General features: G+C 59.1%; 1 protein-coding gene across 4 annotated transcripts in view; it reads right to left on the bottom strand.

Annotated features, from left to right (window-relative positions):
• GALNT9 (polypeptide N-acetylgalactosaminyltransferase 9) overlaps positions 1-14,558 on the bottom strand; it is a 107,722-nt gene extending 93,164 nt beyond the window's left edge. For all 4 annotated transcript variants that reach the window (XM_042911071.1, XM_042911075.1, XM_042911072.1 and 1 more), the window contains exon 1: positions 12,158-14,558. The gene's annotated coding sequence lies outside the window, so the exon portion shown is untranslated. The remainder of the gene's footprint in view (positions 1-12,157) is intronic.
• Positions 14,559-17,822: the final 3,264 nt, after the last annotated feature.

Below are 17,822 nucleotides of genomic sequence, written 5' to 3'. Positions count from 1 at the left end.
CTGTCGGCTGCAGAAACCACAGCGCTCCGTGTGGAGTCCTGGGTGCCGGCTGTCCCTCCGGGTCACCTGGTGGCCAAGGCCGAGGGAGGTGGCTTCGCTCCCAGCCTGGCCCACGGGGGAGGGCCCTTCCTGAGGCTCTGTCTCCTTTTATCCTCTCGAGGGCCTGGGGGGCTCTCAGAGCACCTCATGGTGAAAATCCCAAGATCTCTCCTTAAACGCAGCCTCCGAGCCTTCCGTTAATTCTCTGTGTAAATGTTCCCGCAGCTGCCATTACCGGCCTCCGTGGAGCCGGGCTCTCCCAAACCAGCCCCAGTTTAGTTCGAGCGTCAAACGCTTTGCACAGCGGCCTGCTGTGGCTCCCACCCAGCCAGGGAGGGCCGGGGTGCCCCCCGAGCCCGGCGGAGCCCGGGCCTTGGAGACGGAGGGCGGACAGCCCGGGAAGCAGGCAGAGACCCCGGGGGCCGGAGCCCTGGGAGAGACGCCGACCCGCCTCCCGGGACGAGGCTGGCGGAGGCTAAGGGTCTCGCTCCCAAGGCCCCTCGCGTTTTGTTCTGTCCGTCCTGCTCCGCACTCCAGCTCACAGACGCTTTCGAGTAGCCCCAGTTCGTCTGTTTTCTTGAGCCCATCAACACTTGCTTCAAAACCTTGAGTCCTTTGCCAATATTTGGAAATCAGAACAGTTCACATTTAACAGGACCTGGGATGTCTCTAGAAGTGCTGAGAAGTGTGGCCACAGATGTGCTCCCGTTTCCTCATGGAAAAGTGGAGAGTGCTGAGCACGCAGTGCTCCCTTCGGGAGCACGTTTCCCATCTGGCCCACATCAGGCACTTCTTTTACTTCCCTGGTCTCTGGACTTGCAAATTTGGAATCCCTTTTTTAGACCCCTGACTCCTCGTCAATCATTCTACGCCGGGAACAAAGTGCAACCACCATCACCACCATCACTGTCACCATCGTTACCATCATTACCGTCATCACCATCACCACCACCACTATCACATTACCGTCGGGTCATCATCACCACCATCACCACAATCACCATCACCATCATCACCATCATCATCATCACCACCATCACCATCACCACCATCACCACCATCACCATCATCACCATCACCATCACCACCATCACCATCACCACCACCACCATCATCACCATCATCACCATCATCATCACCACCATCACCACCACCACCATCACCACCATCACCATCATCACCATCATCACCATCATCACCATCACCACCATCACCATCACCATCATCACCATCACCACCATCACCATCACCACCATCACCATCACCACCATCACCACCATCATCATCATCACCATCACCATCACCACCATCACCATCACCACCACCACCATCATCACCATCATCACCATCATCATCACCACCATCACCACCATCACCACCATCACCATCATCATCATCACCACCATCACCATCACCACCATCACCACCATCACCATCATCACCATCATCATCATCACCACCATCACCATCACCATCATCACCATCATCACCATCACCACCATCACCATCACCACCACCACCACCATCACCATCATCACCATCATCATCACCACCATCACCACCACCACCATCACCACCATCACCACCATCACCATCACCACCATCATCACCATCACCACCATCATCATCATCACCATCACCACCATCATCATCATCCTCATCATCCTCTTCATCACGATAATCATCATCACCACCACCACCATCACCTCCATTACCTTCGCCATCACCTCCGTCACTGCACATACACACACAGAGATTCTCTCTCCCTCATCAGACTCATTTCTTGAACTCCGACCCCTATGGGAGCTCTGTCACTGCACCCAAGTGCTGTTGGCCTATACAGAATACAAGTGAGCACAACCGGCTCAGAGCTGTGGGTAGTACCAACGAGCGGGGGCGGGGGTCGAAACCCGACGTCAAGAATGCGCATCTTGCACGGGCCTAAAGATGTGTGGGTGAGGCTGGCCCACGCCAGCTGTGGAAGGATCGTCATCCGTTTCTCTGACGCGCCTGTTCCTCGGCCGGGCCAGCACCCACTTCTGCTCCTCTTAGACTGCTCTCCGGGATTTCTCTGAGGAGCCACCTATCCTGCATCTTTTGATGGATATGAGGCAGACCCCACCCCCAGACCCAGAAACGGTCCGTGGCTCATCTGGTCAGTTAGCATATTCCACACCTCCGGGCCCAGGGTTGGTTTGAAGTTGGACACATGGCCCAAGACAGGACAAGATTCAATTCTTTGAGTTGTTGCTGTGTGTGTGTGTGTGTGTGTGTGTGCGCGCGCACGTGTGTAAGCCTGGAAGATGGTGCTCTTTTCCCAGAAGTTTGCACCCCCGGTGGGATGTGGCTGAGGAGGTTATGGGGACCACCTTCGCTGGCGACTGGGGCCTGGCTGAGAACGGAGAGCCCAACAGAGGATAGGCCACATGAGGGACCCTGGGAAGCACGTGAACCCCAGCACCCAGTTAGCTGAATCTGCTTTCGTGACCAGTAACTCTTCTCTTGTTGCCATTTTCAGTTGGGTTTCTGTCACTCGTTATGAGCAAAATAGTCTTGGCATATTCGTATTCGTTTCCTTTCCTGGAAGATGTTTCCGGAAATGCCCCGGCCCCACCTGGCTGCTGTGGGGCTCGAAGGTCACGTCATCCTCCCAGCTTCAACTTCCTTCTCCAAGAAATGCGAGGAAAGTGAGGTAACACACACGCTGTTTGTCAACCGAGTTTCCCCCTCAGAATAAGAGAGGGGTGGACCCTCAAGGGTGTGGGCCCCGCCCTGCCCCCACCCCGTCGGCTCTAGGCCGGTCCTCTGGTTGGGATGACGAGCATGCTCTCCCTGCCCTGGTGCCCACCTCACCCAGGTGGTCTGTTCTCAGAGATTGCCATCCAAGCACAGCCACGCAAAGGGCACCAGTCCCTTGAGAGTTCAGGCCAGGGGAGTGGGGTGGCTTCCCCAGACATCCTGGCACAGCCCTAGAGGCGGGCATGAGGGGCGAGACGAGGAAACCATCGCGGCCCCTCTGCCAGGGAGGCCTGCCTGACCATTCTCCTCCCTCAGCTCAAATGACCAAGATACCCTCTCAAAACGGGCTCGGCAATGCCCACAGGCATTGCTTTTCCCATTGCTTTGGAAGTGCCGGTCCGAGGCCCATCACTCACCGGCTGGGTGATCTTGGACAAGCGTCGGATTTTCTCATCTATAAAGTGAACACGAAAATCCGAAGGTGAAAGTTTGAGAGCGAGAGAGAGAACCGTTAGATTCTGTTCCCACAGGCCACACGCACGGGCCGCGGCGAGAGCTCTGACACAAGCGGGAGCTGGCCAAGGGCTCTCACTCAGACCTCGCCTCCTGCCAGGTCGCGATCCCCCTGTGGATGAACAAGGCAGGGGTTACGGCGGTGCCACGGGGAAACGGACTCCCAAAGACTGACCGAACCACAGACACTGCAAATAATGACACGGGAGCGAAAAGAACCCAGAAGCCCCGTCCCTCCACGCGCCGCCACGCCCGAGTCCCCACGCCGCAACCGAGCATCTCCATCCCTCCCCTGGTCCTGCGCAGCTGCTCACTCCCCCCTCCCTCCCCCGTCTGTGCTCCTCCCCAAGGCCCCAGCGGGGCTACAGTCCGCATGCTCTGACACACTTTCATTTCCTGGCGCGAGAGACGCTGGAGGGGACCGGGGCCACTGACAGAACAGCTGCTGTGTGTTCCTTCCCAGACTGTTTGTCAAGCGGGTGCCTGCCAGTATTTCCACACGTAGCATCTCCAGCGCCGTGGGTCCAAATGCTTCCTTCCCTGCCTCCCCCTCAGTGTGGACGGGAAGAAGGAGGTGCGGCAGGGATAGAAAGAAACGAGTAACGTGAGAAGAGTGTGGGTCTAAAGCGGGTTTGGGGCCTCAGACCCCTGTGCTACCCCGATGGTTAGCCCCCCGCACCGTCTGCCCCTGGAGAAGGGGGCAGGATGGCGGCAAACAGCACGAAGCCTGGCTTCCCCTGAGAGAGATGGTCTTCCCCTGGGTCCGTGGCCCTGCTTGACAAGCAGTGATTAACACAGCAATCCTGGGAGGGAATCAGGAAGCAGCCCAGCCTCCGAAATTACTTTCTGCTAAGCTCCTCTCCCCTCTCCAGACGGCCACCCGTGTCCCGGATGGAGAAAAGGGGGCGGCTTCAGCTGCACTTAGAAATATCTGTCCCAGGGGCGCCTGGGTGGCTCGGTCGGCTAAGCGTCCGACTTCGGCTCAGGTCATGATCTCACGGTCCGTGAGTTCGAGCCCCGCGTCAGGCTCTGTGCTGACAGCTCAGAGCCTGGAGCCTGTTTCGGATTCTGTGTCTCCCTCTCTCTGACCCTCCCCCATTCATGCCCTGTCTCTCTCTGTCTCAAAAATAAATAAACATTAAAAAAAATTAAAAAAAAATAAATAAAATTTTTTTAATGTTTCCTTTTGAGAGAGACAGAGACAGAATGCAAGTGGGTTAGGGGCAGAGAGAGAGGGGGACACAGAGTGTGAAGCAGGCTCCGGGCTCTGAGCTGTCAGCACAGAGCCCAACGCGGGGCTCGAACCCACGAACTGTGAGATCACGACCTAAACCAAGATCAAGAGTTGGATGTTTAACCAACTGTGCCATCCAGGTGCCCTGCAGCTAAAATAAAAAATACGTATATATTACGGAGGTGTGTCAGACAGTTAATTAAAAAAACACAATGCCAGGAGCGCATGTGTGGCTCAGTTAAGCATCCGACTTCGACGTGGGTCATGATCGGGAGTTCGAGCCCCGCGTCGGGCTCTGTGCTGACAGCTCAGAGCCTGGAGCCTGCTTTGGATTCTGTGTCTCCCTCTCTCTCTGCCCCTCCCCTGTTCATGCTCTGTCTCTCTCTGTCTCAAAAATAAATAAACGTTAAAAAAAAAATTAAAAAAAAAAGAAATATCTGTCCCACTAGCTCCCCCGTGGGCTGGCTTCCCTTTGACAGGCTTCGAGTGTCTACTCGAAGGTGTCACCGGATTTTCCCAAAACACACTTCCCTTTAGCAACCCAACAAGCCTCCCAGGTGTAGAATGCGGCCTCGTAAGGCTGTGCCGAGGAGCCTGGGGCCCAGCCAGCTGGCATCCAGGGTGGAGAGGGGGCCGGGGCTTGTGGTCCAGCTCTGAGCATCAGCCCGGCTTTGGGCAAGAAGCAAGCCCGGGACGCGTGCAGTCCCACGGCAGAGCTAGGCACACAGCTGGACTACGTTTCCCAGACTCCCCAGCTGCAAGGTGCAGCCATGTGACCGAGTTCTGACCAATGGCATGGGAGCAGAAGTGATGGGCTTCCCTCCCAGGCCCAGACGGGATCCAGGCTCTGTCCCGGGCTCTGTCCCCATGGCCAGCCAAGTACAGAGGATCACGGGGCTCAGAGGAGGAAAGAGCCGCGGGACCCTCAGGCGCCTGGGTGGAGCTTACACCTGCCAACCGGCCCCGATGACCTACATTGAATAGTGACATGAGTTTTTAATGCCGAAAGTAAACGTTCTCTGTATTAAGCCTCCGAGATTTCATACTTGTATCCGTCCCCACAGCTGGCATATTTTGCATTTGTTGATATAATGCCCCAAGTCAATATTTGGTCGTTGGTCGAGACTTTATTTGCGGCAAATAACGGAAATCCCAACATGTACGGGCTTGAACAGAGTAAATGGAGTTTATTAGCTCCTGTAACTGGGAAGTGAGGGGCAGGCGGGGTCCAGGCATGGCTTGATCAGGGATCCAAAGCCGCCCAGGGAGTGCGTGCCTGTGTTGGCACAGCCCCCTAGGCTGGCTCTGAGTCAGCCAAGCCCCCGTCCGTGGGGGCCGAGGGGGCATCTGGCCACGACCGGCAGGGGCTGTCGTCCGGAGTTCTTCACGTGTCCAGGGGGACGTGAGCCCCCACTGTCCAGGCTGAGGCGCACTGACCCCTGAGCTTAGAGCCTCAGAGGGGAGGAGGAGTGCACCAGCCACGCTGGAGAGTCGTGGGGGCACTCTCGCTGGCCCCAGGGAGCCGGGGACACAGACACGGTGGGAGGGGCTGTGGGAGATTCTGGCACGGTCCACCTGCCCTCCTCCTTTCGGGAAACGGCGGCAGCCTGAGCGTGCACGATCCCAGCCCGGCCCGTGTGCTGCCGGGAGATCCTTGTTCCGCGTGGGGGGCGAGTGCGAGGCTCTCCGGTGACAGGTCTGTGAGCACGTCGCTCGGGGCTGGGTGGGGGGTGCTGTTCAGGAGCCGCTGAGCCAAGTCCTGGGACAGCAGACACGGGAGGCGGAGGCCCCGCTCAGCCGCGTCCCTGAGTCCCTCCCGCCCTGGGCCGTGCGGACAATTCCGCACGTCCCTTCTCTGCCTGCTGCTGCGTGGCTTTAACATCGGTTGTGGCCAAAGGAACGTGGGAAATACAGACCTGGTTCCACGGACAGAGTGTCTTCCTTCTCTACTGTGGTGAAACTTCAGATTCATCTGGTTTGCTGAGTTTGTGACCTTACGTGACACACACACCCCCCAGGGCGGTCTGGGGCCAGGCCGAGCCTAAAGAATTCCCTGAAGTCTGGTCTCAAGATCCCGCCAAGGACCCCTCCCCTCATCCCCCTCAATGCCCTACTGCCAACTAAAAATAACGATGGTGACACTTCCCGCCGTGGACGGTGAGCATTTCGCCAGGCTCACGTGAATTCTCTCAATCTTACAGAGCGGTGAAACATAGCTTCAGAAACTGTGGCTCGTTTCCCGGGTCTCTAACGTACAATTACTAGGTGAAAATAGGGCCACGTCACGTGGTCTGGTCTCCCCACATATCTAAAAGCACACGGAGGGGGCGCCTGGGTGGCGCAGTCGGTTAAGCGTCCGACTTCAGCTCAGGTCACGATCTCGCGGTCCGTGAGTTCGAGCCCCGCGTCGGGCTCTGGGCTGACGGCTCGGAGCCTGGAGCCTGTTTCCGATTCTGTGTCTCCCTCTCTCTCTGCCCCTCCCCCGTTCATGCTCTGTCTCTCTCTGTCCCAAAAATAAATAAAAAACGTTGAAAAAAAATAAATAAATAAAAATAAAAAAAATAAAAGCACACGGAGCCCCCGCCCTGCCTTTGGGCTTCCTGGAACCACCACTGGCAAACGTGTGGGGCCCTGCGTGGCCCGCGCTGCAGCCCCACCCCTCCAAGCAGGGGGGAAGGGGCCTGGCCTGAGCACCTGCCGCCCCCACAGGTCCCGCTCGCAAGCACGCTCCCGAGCCCCGAGCCTCTGCCCGGCCCTGCTTCTCTCGGACTCTCGGGGAAACCTTTGGAGAAGAGGCAGGAGAGAAGCAGGAGCCGCCCAGCCTCCGCGGAGACAGACTCGCAGCACAGCTTCTGCTCGGCAGGGAATGTTCCAACTTCCGCGGGAGCCGCGTCCACCGGCGCAGCCCCGCCATCTGGAACGTTCTGACTCGGATCCACTGGTGTTTACTTTCTAAAACTTTGCATGGCTGGGGCCTGAGATGGGGAGCAGCTGTGTGTGGAAAACACGTGCTTCCTCTCATATGCCGCGGTGACGCGTAACAGCTTGCCTTCAGTCTTTTAAAAAACACAAACCAAAAAAAGAAGGAAAGAGAGAAAGAGCGTTGCCAAGGGCTCCCCTCCTGGAGGAGAGATACTGGTGATTCTGGAAGAACAGAAACGGCCCTGGAAGGGGGAACGGCCGCACACAGGTGAGCTGGGTGGTGCCGGTCGGTGCAGAGGACACGGCGGCAGGTGCGTGCCGCGTGAAGGGCCTTCTGCGCGGGATCAGGGGCCCCCGGCCGGCAAGAACCCCACACGCATCTGCCCGGGCTGCTCTGAGACGTGCAGGCCAGGGGAGGGGGCGGAGGTCGTGAGTGGGGAGACTGGGGTCTCAGCTCCAAGCTGGCCCTCTGGCCCCACGTCTGTCCAGGCTCGTGTGGGGAGTGGTGGCAGCCCGACTAGAACTCATTCATTAGAAGCTGCGTGTATTAACCCAGGAAATCTGACGCTGGGGGATGGCCGGATGAGCCTCGGGGTGGAGACCAGAGCCTTGGGTCTCGCCAAGCCCCCCTCTCCGACCCACCCCTTGACTTTCACGTCTCCCTGGCTCCCTCCGTGCCGAGCCCCCAGACCCACACTCCATAAGGCTTTGTCTCCCTTAAGTTGCCCCTCTCGACCCCTCACATGGCAACAGAACCAAGGGGCCACGGTCCCCAGGTAAAGACTGCATTTCCCAGCCTGCCTTGCAACAAGATGTGGCCACGTGACCCATCCTGGCCAATCAACTGTGACGAGGGTGATGCCCAGAAGGCTGGGGCAGACATCCTCCCTTCCCGGGTGGAGAGCCGTCCCTGGGACCCCACAGGTGCAGAGGGAGAAGGAAGACATATCCAACGAAGGAAGCTGGACGACGCCGGGAAGGCCTCTCCCACCGTCAGAGATCCTGCTCAAGCCACGGCTGGCCTGAGAATTGGCCCACCCGGACGCACATGAGCCAGAGAACGGTCGCTTCAGCACTCGTCACCCATAGGTCTGTGTCTCTCAGCCAACTTGATAGAAATGCAATCCCGTGACTATCTGCTGAATGTCTTTCTTTCCTGACGGACTGGAAGGCTCCCTGGAAAATCTCCAGATACAATGTTTGTTGAATGAAGGAGGGAAGGATCAACGGGCAGACGGTCCACACAGACACTGGTGAAACAGACTGGTTCTCTGTGGTCCCCTCCGTGGGGAGTGGGCCCAGAACAAGGGATTCACACCCAACTCGGAGAAGTTGTCAGAGCCGAGCGAAGCTTCTGTCTCTGGTCTTGACACTGAACTGGATACGTGGCCATTTTGAACCCGAATCGCCCAAATCGAGGAGCCAGGAAGCTCGGCTTCAAGGAAGGATTCGTCAGACAGGACATCTTCTGTGTCACCCGGGACAAAGCGGTTTAATTGTTTCCATTATCCCTGGGCTTTTATTATCCTGGCTCCTGATCGTCTCCTTTAATTAAGCCGTAATTAAGCGACCAGGATGCTTGCCTGGTGTTAACGAACACGCTCTCAGGCATGGCTCGGCCAGGGGGCCCCAGCGGCCAGCAAGGAGAATCCTTGCGTCTCCTGACCTCTTCTGGTCCTTGGCTGCCGTGAGGGGATGCTGTCACCAGGAGTGCACCGGGAAGGAGCAGAACCGGGCGGCAGTGGAGTGGGGGTGGCTCTTCCCGCCCCACCCCCCCGTGTCCGGCAGGTGGAGGTGACTGCGGCTTCCAGACACAGGTCACAGCGACGACCGGCTCTCAGCTCTGGAGACTCGTCTTCCCTTGTGTCTAGCTAGCCTCAGCCATGCGTCTGACCCGGTCCCTTGTGTCATAGACCCCCGTTCCTTTTGCCTGATGAGAACCTGGTGGGTGTCCCTTCTGCTGGTGACAGCATCGCAGCCTCCCTTGGGGAGTGGCCCCCCCGCCAGCGTCAGTGCCTCCTTATCTGCTTGCAGGGCGGGCCTATGACCGTCCCACCCCCTGGCCCAGTGACGTGCAGGACAGGGGACATGACCCGGCCAGGCGAGGGCAGGTATGATCCTAGGACCTCTGCAGCCACTATTCAGAGACGGGCTTTCAGGGGCCACCTCGTGGAGAGAGCCAACCCAAGAGAGGACAGGGCTGAGAGCTGGAGAGAAGACTTTGGCAACACGTTTGTGCGCCTGGGTACAGCCGAGCCTGAAGCTCTGGCTGTCTTTGAACTTTGAGTTACATGAGCCCTTGGGGCTGCACCCAGTCTGAGCTGAACCGCTCTCAGCTGTAAGAGAAACATGGCCCGCTGTGGCCACAGCAAGCCAAGGGCCCCACCCGAGGCTTTCCCCGCCACGGGAACCTGAGCGGGCGGAGAGGTCCACTCCCAGGAGCAGGCCCGGCTCCAGATGCTGAATCGGCAGCGGTCTGAGCGGGACCAGCACGGGGAACCATCGCTCCTCCCCTGCCGCGTGGAGGCGCCACAGAGCGTGGCCCCCGCACAGTCCCGTGGACCTCGTGGGCTGCTGGTCCAGGTCCCCCAGGAGGCTCTCGCGGCGGCCCCAAACCGTGGCTCCGTGCCAGCTGGGAAGGAAGCTGCCGAGACGCCCTTTCGGCCTCCAGCGTGCTGACGGAGCCCTGCCTCCCTCGGCCCCGCCCGGGCCTCCTCGGGGGGCTTGGGGTCACTCAGTGCATCTCAAACCGCTTAACGGCTCGGAACAGCAGCGATCATTTCCTTTGTGCACCGATCTGCATCTGGGCACTTAGTAGGAAGGGGTCATCTCTAAGGCACCGGCCGGGGCAGCTCAGACGGGGCCTGTCGCCAGTGCACGCGGCTGGCAGCCCGGCGCGGGCTCCCTCGGGGTCTCAGCCCACCGCCTCATGGCCTCTCCGTGGGCCGCTCGGGCTTCCCCGCGGCAGGGAAATGGGTTCCAGATCCCAAGGTCTCAGAGACAAGTGTCACCTGTGTGACTTAGCGCCAAAGGTCACGTGAGGTCCTTCCCATCACTAGGAACTATGCGGATTCCAAGGGAAGCGACGTGCCCCCCCCCCCCACCGTGAGAGGCCGTCACTGTCACAGGTCAGAAGAACAGGAATGTGCTGGGCTGCACTGTTTGCCCAAAAGACACCATGGAGTCCTACCCCCAGTGCCTCGTATGTGTGACCTGTTTGGAGGCAGGGTCTTTGCAGACCATCACGTTAAATGAGGTCACCCGGTGGACCCCGATCCGCATTGACCTTATCAGAAAAGATTAGGACATAGACACAGAGGGGTGACCACGGGAGGACATGCCAGCTGTGCACCAAGGACAGCGGCCTCCAGAGAAGCCAGCCTGCCCACACCCGACCTTGCATTTACAGCCTCCAGGACCGGGGACTTGGCCACGGCAGCCACGGAAACTCATACAGTCGCAGCCACATCTGGAAAACGCGTGCTGCACCGGGTGTCCCGCAGCCTCTGACGTCGGGTCAGAGAGAGAGGGCGGAAGCAGGAGGAATCAGGATTTGCAAATGCTCAGCGCGGCCCTGGGGGGTCAGGGTCTGGGGGCAGGGCCGAGGCGGGGGGATGGGGCGGCCAGGTGTGACCCCCGACCCTGCGCGCTGAGCTGGATGCCCCCGCCCGCCCACGCTCTCTCCATGCGTTTTCACTCGGGCCTCTGGAAGCAGGTTGTCTTTGCAAATTGCTAAAAAGCTTCCACGTGTGAAAGTGAGTCCGGAGGTGACTCTTCTCCCAGAACAGCCGCCCACCCGTCCCCACACAGGCCTCCGTCTTAGAGGTCCCAGGTTCCACGCGCCTGTGGCCACGTCCTCCCCACACGGAGCCTGGAACGCACGTGGCCTGAAGGCCGCCCCATCCTACCCGCCCCCGGGAGCCTGCGCAGAGGCTCCCTTCACAGCCGGAGGCCCCGAGCGACTCCTTCCGCACAAAGATGGCCCTACCCCAAGGTGGCCTGTTCTGTCCACCTACACAGAGAAGAGCCCAAAGTTTCTCTGACCGCAGGTGGGACGGTCCCCTCGGGCAGATGTCCCGTCACACGGTGTGCGGGTGAAGGCAGCCACGGGGACAGGGAGGGCAGGACATTTGGCCGGATCACCCCGGGGACAGCCTCAGCGGGGCCACCAAGTCTAGGCCCGGGACACCCCCTGAGGGCGCCCCACGGGTGCAGCTGGCCGGCGCGCCCTCCCTCCACGCACCGTCGCGCCCCGCAGAGGCCCCCTGCAGGAAGCGCTGGCGCCTCGAAGCCGGTCCTGCAAACGGCAAGGCGGATGCGTGACTACCCTCCTCCTCGAATCGCGGGCGACTGCACCGGGGCGACACGTGATACTTAGTTACTGGTGATGGCACCTGGACTAAAGGTAATAATTACAGACGAAGCTGCTTACTCAGCCCTGCCCGAGAGGATGGACAGGCACGGGGGAGGGAGCCGCACAAAGGAACAGTAAGATTGCATCCGGAATATTCTGCTCCCGCCTCTGCGGGCAGATGACAGGCTGTGACACCATCTCTCTACGCGGAGGGCCTGGCGTGGCCGCCTGGCGACGCGGCTTCCTGACAGGCGGGCCGCAGGACGGACGCCTCCGGGCAGCACGGGGCCAGCGGGCCCGCTGGGGTCCCACGCCCTCAGCTCTTTCAATGCCCCCCCCCCCTCACCGGGACTCACCCCTTCCGTCTTCCGGGTGCCACGGGGCAGTGGCCCTCCCGCCAGGCGGCCTGAAGTCCGATTTGGGCTCTGCTCCCGGGTAGCCGTGTGTCCCCAGGGTAGCGTGGCTCACACCTCGCTGTCCCAGGGTCCTCTGTTGTGAGACGGGTTAGTAGCACGGCCTTCCTCGTGGGGTGTCATAAGCGTTAAATGATCACGTAGTTAGGACTTGCTCGGGAGGCGCGCAGGGCGGTGAGGCTCTTGGAGTGACGCCGTGGTGGCGAAGCCGCGGGGCTGCCTCTGTCCACACCCACGAGTCTGCAACTCAGGACGGAACCTGGTCCTCGGTAACAGCCTGTTCGTGTTGGCCCCTCACTTGTCACAAATGCGCCACTCTGATGACACTGACATAAGAGGTCAACAACAGGAGAAACTCGAGGGGGTGGAATGTGGGAACTCTACCGTCTGCTCAATTTTCCGCAATCCTAAAACTGTTCGGAGGTAGCCAAAATCTATGGTTTTTTTATAAATAAACCCGAAAATGTGAATTTCACTTACTCACTACAGTTCCTCCCATGCTGGTCTCCCCACTTTATGTCTCACGGCCCCTTCCCGCCTGGCCACTTTCAGCGGGTAGCTTGGTTCCATGCTCTGTCCCATCCTGACTCAGTTTCTCCCCAGCGTGTGGGGGCCAGTGAAGCAAAAGGGGACACCTCCCTGCAGGTTTCTGGGAAAGTTTTTTGTTTTTTTTTTCCTGACGGGTTCTGTCTCTTCTTCCTGTTCTGAATATAGATGCGATGCTTGGAGATACAGCAGCCACTTTGTACCCATGAGGTCAAAAAGACATACACTAAGTATGATGGAGCAGGAAGTGAGTCTGGGGTCTCACTGACATGCTCTAGCCGTTGTTGGAGCCTTACACTGCCTATTTGTCCTCCTTTGCTTAACCTACTATGGTCAGGTTTTTGTTAGATGCCGTTGAACATAATCCCAAATAATGCGTTCTGCCTTTGGAACTAGCCCCCTCAGGTCTACATGCCAAGGCAAACAGGTGGGTGGCCTTGTGCCCACACCTTGGCCTCAGTGTCCCAGCCCCTGACGAGCAGCCAGGCCAATGCCAAGGAACCCCCATGACTTAGGCTTTCATCCAAGTAATGGGATTACTAAGCAATCAAGATTCAGCAGAAGAATCAAATGGACTTTCTACAGCAGGAGTTCTGCAGAGCTGGGGCGTGAGGGGGCTGGCATTAGTCCATCCGGGAAGAGAAGGAGCTACGTTCCCGCGTGAGCTGGAGAGCCCCCTGCTCAGCCTGGAGACGCTTGGGCCCCACCTCTGAGCCATCCAAGAGAGATGCCATCCAAGGGGCCATCCAAGGGGCCCAGGGCAGAGCTGGCAAGTGGGTCTGTGTGTGAGCAACGTGCAGTGCGGTGTCCTGGGCCCCTGAGCGCCCCCCCACCCTCGTCTGGGTGGTGCAGCGATGAGCGAGTCTCCCGTGGGCACCAAGTCTGTGTGCGTGTGCCGGTGGATGGGCATCCAGCCCCACTCCCCCTTAATTTGCTTGATTGAAGCAAAAAGGACTCTTTTCATTTTCTGGAAGCATTTGTGTGTCTCAGCCCCCTGCTGGGCCCAGGAGCCCGGCCACATCATGAGTGCAGGCTTCTCACTTTCTTTCTCAGGAGAAATTTCTTATTTCAGAGCATCTCACGGGGAAAGCAGGGGGGGGGTGGGGTGGAGGGGGCTGACCTTGAGGTTCTGAGGCCAGTTCTGTGAAAATGACTTCAAGAAGCCAGCTTTGCACTAGGGCCCGAAGGCGCTGCCAGCAGGAGTGTGGATGTCCCACGTCCCTGGCAGCAGGCAGGGAGTGGAGGAGGGGCCTCCCAAGGTCACTGGTGAGTGGCAGAGGAATGCTCCTTCCCGGCCCAGGAGAACTTGGCCTCACACCGGCTGTGCGGAGCGGCGGCCCACGCAGCGGTCCACGCCCCCGGGGGCACCGACGTGGGTAGGGGCACCAGCCACCACGCCCACAGGGCACGGAGCAGGGGCTCGGCCAGCCAGGATTCTGCCTCCAGTTCCAACACTGGCTCACCGTGAGCCCCTGGGCAACTGGTTTCTTTTCTCCCAAGCTCAGTTTTTCATATTAAAATGCTACCGGGTATCAGCCAGGGATTGTTCAGTCACTGAGAACGGCGGACGCCCCAACTGAAATTGTAGAAGGGCGCATATTGACAGAGTTGTCCAAAACGGCTGGGGAGAGCGCGAGCTTCAGGTACATCTTGATCCAGGTGCTCCCGCAGTGTCATTGAGACCAAGTCTCTCCTGGCTCTGTGTCCAGGCCGCCTCGTCGCTCCCGGTGACAAGTTGCCACCAGCAGACCCCCAAGCACTCGGGACACGGGGAGCCTCCTTCCGGCCACAGCACAGAGCTCCGGTTGCAGCTCGTTAGCGCGACTTGGGTCACATGGCCGTTCCCGGCCAATCAGATGGCCAGAGTCAGGAGCCACTCTGATTGGCCGGGCTGGGTCACGTGCACGCCCGTGGCGCCCGCGCCCCCACCCTCACCACTGGACTAGAAGGGGGTCGCAGGGGCTCCTGTCCCAAGTTGGGGCGCTTTTCTCGGAGGGGCGCTGTGGGGCTTTGGGCTCCTCACCCTGGCCCCTCGCGACTTGGTCGGTCAGCAAGCCCCCAACCCCCAAGACCCCGGCCCAAAGCACTATGGGCACAGGGGGTCCCCCGGGCCTCGGGCTGGAGGCCATGCGTCTTGCAGCGCACCTGTGCAGCAGCAGGTGCTGGGTCCACGGGCCAAGTGCAGGCGCAGCGCACCCCCCACCCGCCCCCGCCCGAAGGCAGCAGCTCACCAAACCGAACCAACCGGAAGCCTCAATCATTTACTGAACGTTTACTGCTGACACCCCGTGGAGATGGAAAAAATGAAAACCTGTCCAGCCACCCAGGTTCCACCTGCTGTACCCGGTCCAACCTCTGCTTTCCAGGCAAATAGGACAAGGGCTAGCCTAGCCCTCTTCAAATCCAGCCCAGACAGAGGCTGGTTGGGCTGGTTCCCGTCCTCTGGCGGGAAAGGCCAGGGGGTCGCCAGCCCCAGACCTTGAGCCCCCAGGAGCAACTCTGGCTGCAGAGGGATTTGCAAATGAATCTAGAGGGCCTCCGGGAAGCAGCAGACTGCCCGGACCCCCCCCCACCGCCTGGCCCTTGCGGGCAGAGGAGACTTGCCGGTAAGAAAGGGGATTCCCATCTTACACGAGCCTTTCCTGGAAAACGAGGAGGGAGGTCTCCCCAACCCCCCTGACCAGGCCAGCGCCGCCTTGATGGTAACGTGGACACGGTGACCCCAAACCACGCTTCTTTCTAGATGAGAAGGCCTAATCTGGATGGACACGCTCCGGCCCCGGACCCAGGTGAGTGCCCTCAGAAACAGAAGCCCAAGTGAAAAGCAGCTGAAATAATGAGGGTTAATGATCTCTCACCCATAACTATGGAAGCAGGCTGGCTGAGGGTGGGCTGATGCGCGGCTCGGGAGCGCTTCTCGGGGACCGCCAGGCGGCCGCCGTGTTCTTGCAGCCCAGCCCAGCCCTGAAAGCCTCAGGGAGCCCCTCACTCCTTGTCTCCTGTCCCTTCTTACAAGTGCAGTCTCCCAGCAGCCGCTGGCAGTCTCTCCCTGAGCCCCGCCAGGCAGGCAGGGTGGCCTGAGGGTCAGCACCCCCCCAGCCGTTGCAGGATTGGCTGCCCCGGAATGAGGACCCCCGGGGCCTGGGGAGAGCCTGCCTCCCCGAGCCCGTCGCTGCCGCCTGAAGCCAGAACAAAACTAGGGTCTGGAGAGCCCCGGAGAAGGCTTCCTGGGAACCAGCAGCGTCGGCCACCTTTTCGCCAACCGAGTCCGCTTGGCTCAGCACCTCAAAGGTGTGAGGGCGGGAGGGGAAGGCCCAGGGCAAGCCCGCAGCGGCACGGTGGCTGCACCAGGAGGGCGGTGACTACTCCCGAGAAGGCCGTCCTGGGCACCCCGGGCCCAAGCCGTGTAGCCTGGCCCTGTCACTAGTCGCACTGTCTCAAGCCGCAGAATCCGCACAGGGTCCCTGAGGCAGGTCCCCGGGGATGTCTTGTGTCTTCCCTGGACGCCCGTCCGCCCAAGTCCCACCCACTGCAGCCAAGAAGAACGAGGGCCCAGAGCCCCGTCCAAGTAGCAAGGGGGGTGGGTCCTGCTGTTCACTCTGGTCTCCCTGGGGATGCGTCAGCGTGCAGTGAGAGAAGAGTATCACTCAGTAAGTGCCTGATGGACTGGTGCACACACACGCGTGCGTGCACACGCACACACTCATACACGTGCGTGCACACGCGCGTGTGCACGTGTACACCACAAACATGCGTGCCCACACATGTGCACGCGTGCGTGCACAGGCACACGCACATGCATGCACGTGCGGATCACAAACATGCACACGTGTGTGCGTGTACACGCACCTAAACACATGTATACCACAAATATGCATGTCTATACACATGTGCACACACGCATTCACAATACATCGCAAACACGCACGCGCACATGCATGCGTGCATGTGCAGATCACAAACATGCACACGTGTGTGCGTGTACACGCACCTAAACACATGTATACCACAAATATGCATGTCTATACACATGTACACACACGCATTCACAATACATCACAAACGCGCACGCACACTCGTGTGCACGCACATGCACATGCATGCGTGCATGTGCAGATCACAAACATGCACACGTGTGTGCGTGTACATGCACATAAATACACATACACCACAAACATGCAGTCCGTACACATGTGCACACACATTCACACATACGTTGCAAACATACATGCGCGTGCACACCACACACATGCACACGTGTGCACTTGCATGCATGTGCATATCACAGACATGCACACGTGTGCATGTGCCTGCACATAAATACATGTACATCACAAACATGTACATCCATACACGTGCACACACGCATTCACACTACATCGCAAACGCGCGCGCAGGCACACGCGCACAGTCACACGTGTGCACGCACATGCATGCACGTGCAGATCACAAACATGCACACGTGTGTGCGTGTACATGCACATAAATACACATACACCACAAACATGTACGTCCATACACATGTGCACACACGCATTCACACATACATCACAAATGTACACACGTACACACTCACACAGTACACAAGCCACCCACCAGTCAGATCTGGCCTCGCAAAAGAAGAAGCTAATTTATGTTTCCAATTATAAATATAATTACGTTTCTGAATCCATTAGCAGGACTGTTCTCAAACACATGACACGCTGTGTGGCAAACAGAGATGAGATTCGCGATCGCGGGCCAGCCAGCGCCGAGAATTTTAATTTCTATTTTCCTTGAAATTCAACACCAAATGATAACAGTGCCGCTTCCACGGAACACATTTCCACATTCAATTAGAAGAGAAGCGATCATTCTTAGCGGGACCCCTGGGGCGGCGGGGCCTGAAGGTCACGTGACCGAGCCGCAGGGAAGGAGGAGGTCCTCGGGGCCCGGCCCCTCGGGGAGAAACCCTCGAGCCGGGAAGGGGACGGCCGTCAGCAGTGGTGCACACGCACGGGGCCCCCGGGGGTCCTGACCCGCGTCGGGCGGCGGTCAGGACGTGTCTCTGGGCTCAGGCGTG

Source organism: Panthera leo, chromosome D3 (genome assembly GCF_018350215.1).
Source record: "Panthera leo isolate Ple1 chromosome D3, P.leo_Ple1_pat1.1, whole genome shotgun sequence".
Classification (NCBI taxonomy): Eukaryota; Metazoa; Chordata; class Mammalia; order Carnivora; family Felidae; genus Panthera; species Panthera leo.
The sequence above is the reverse complement of the archived record's forward strand: the minus strand, read 5'-3'. Positions and strand labels throughout refer to the sequence as shown.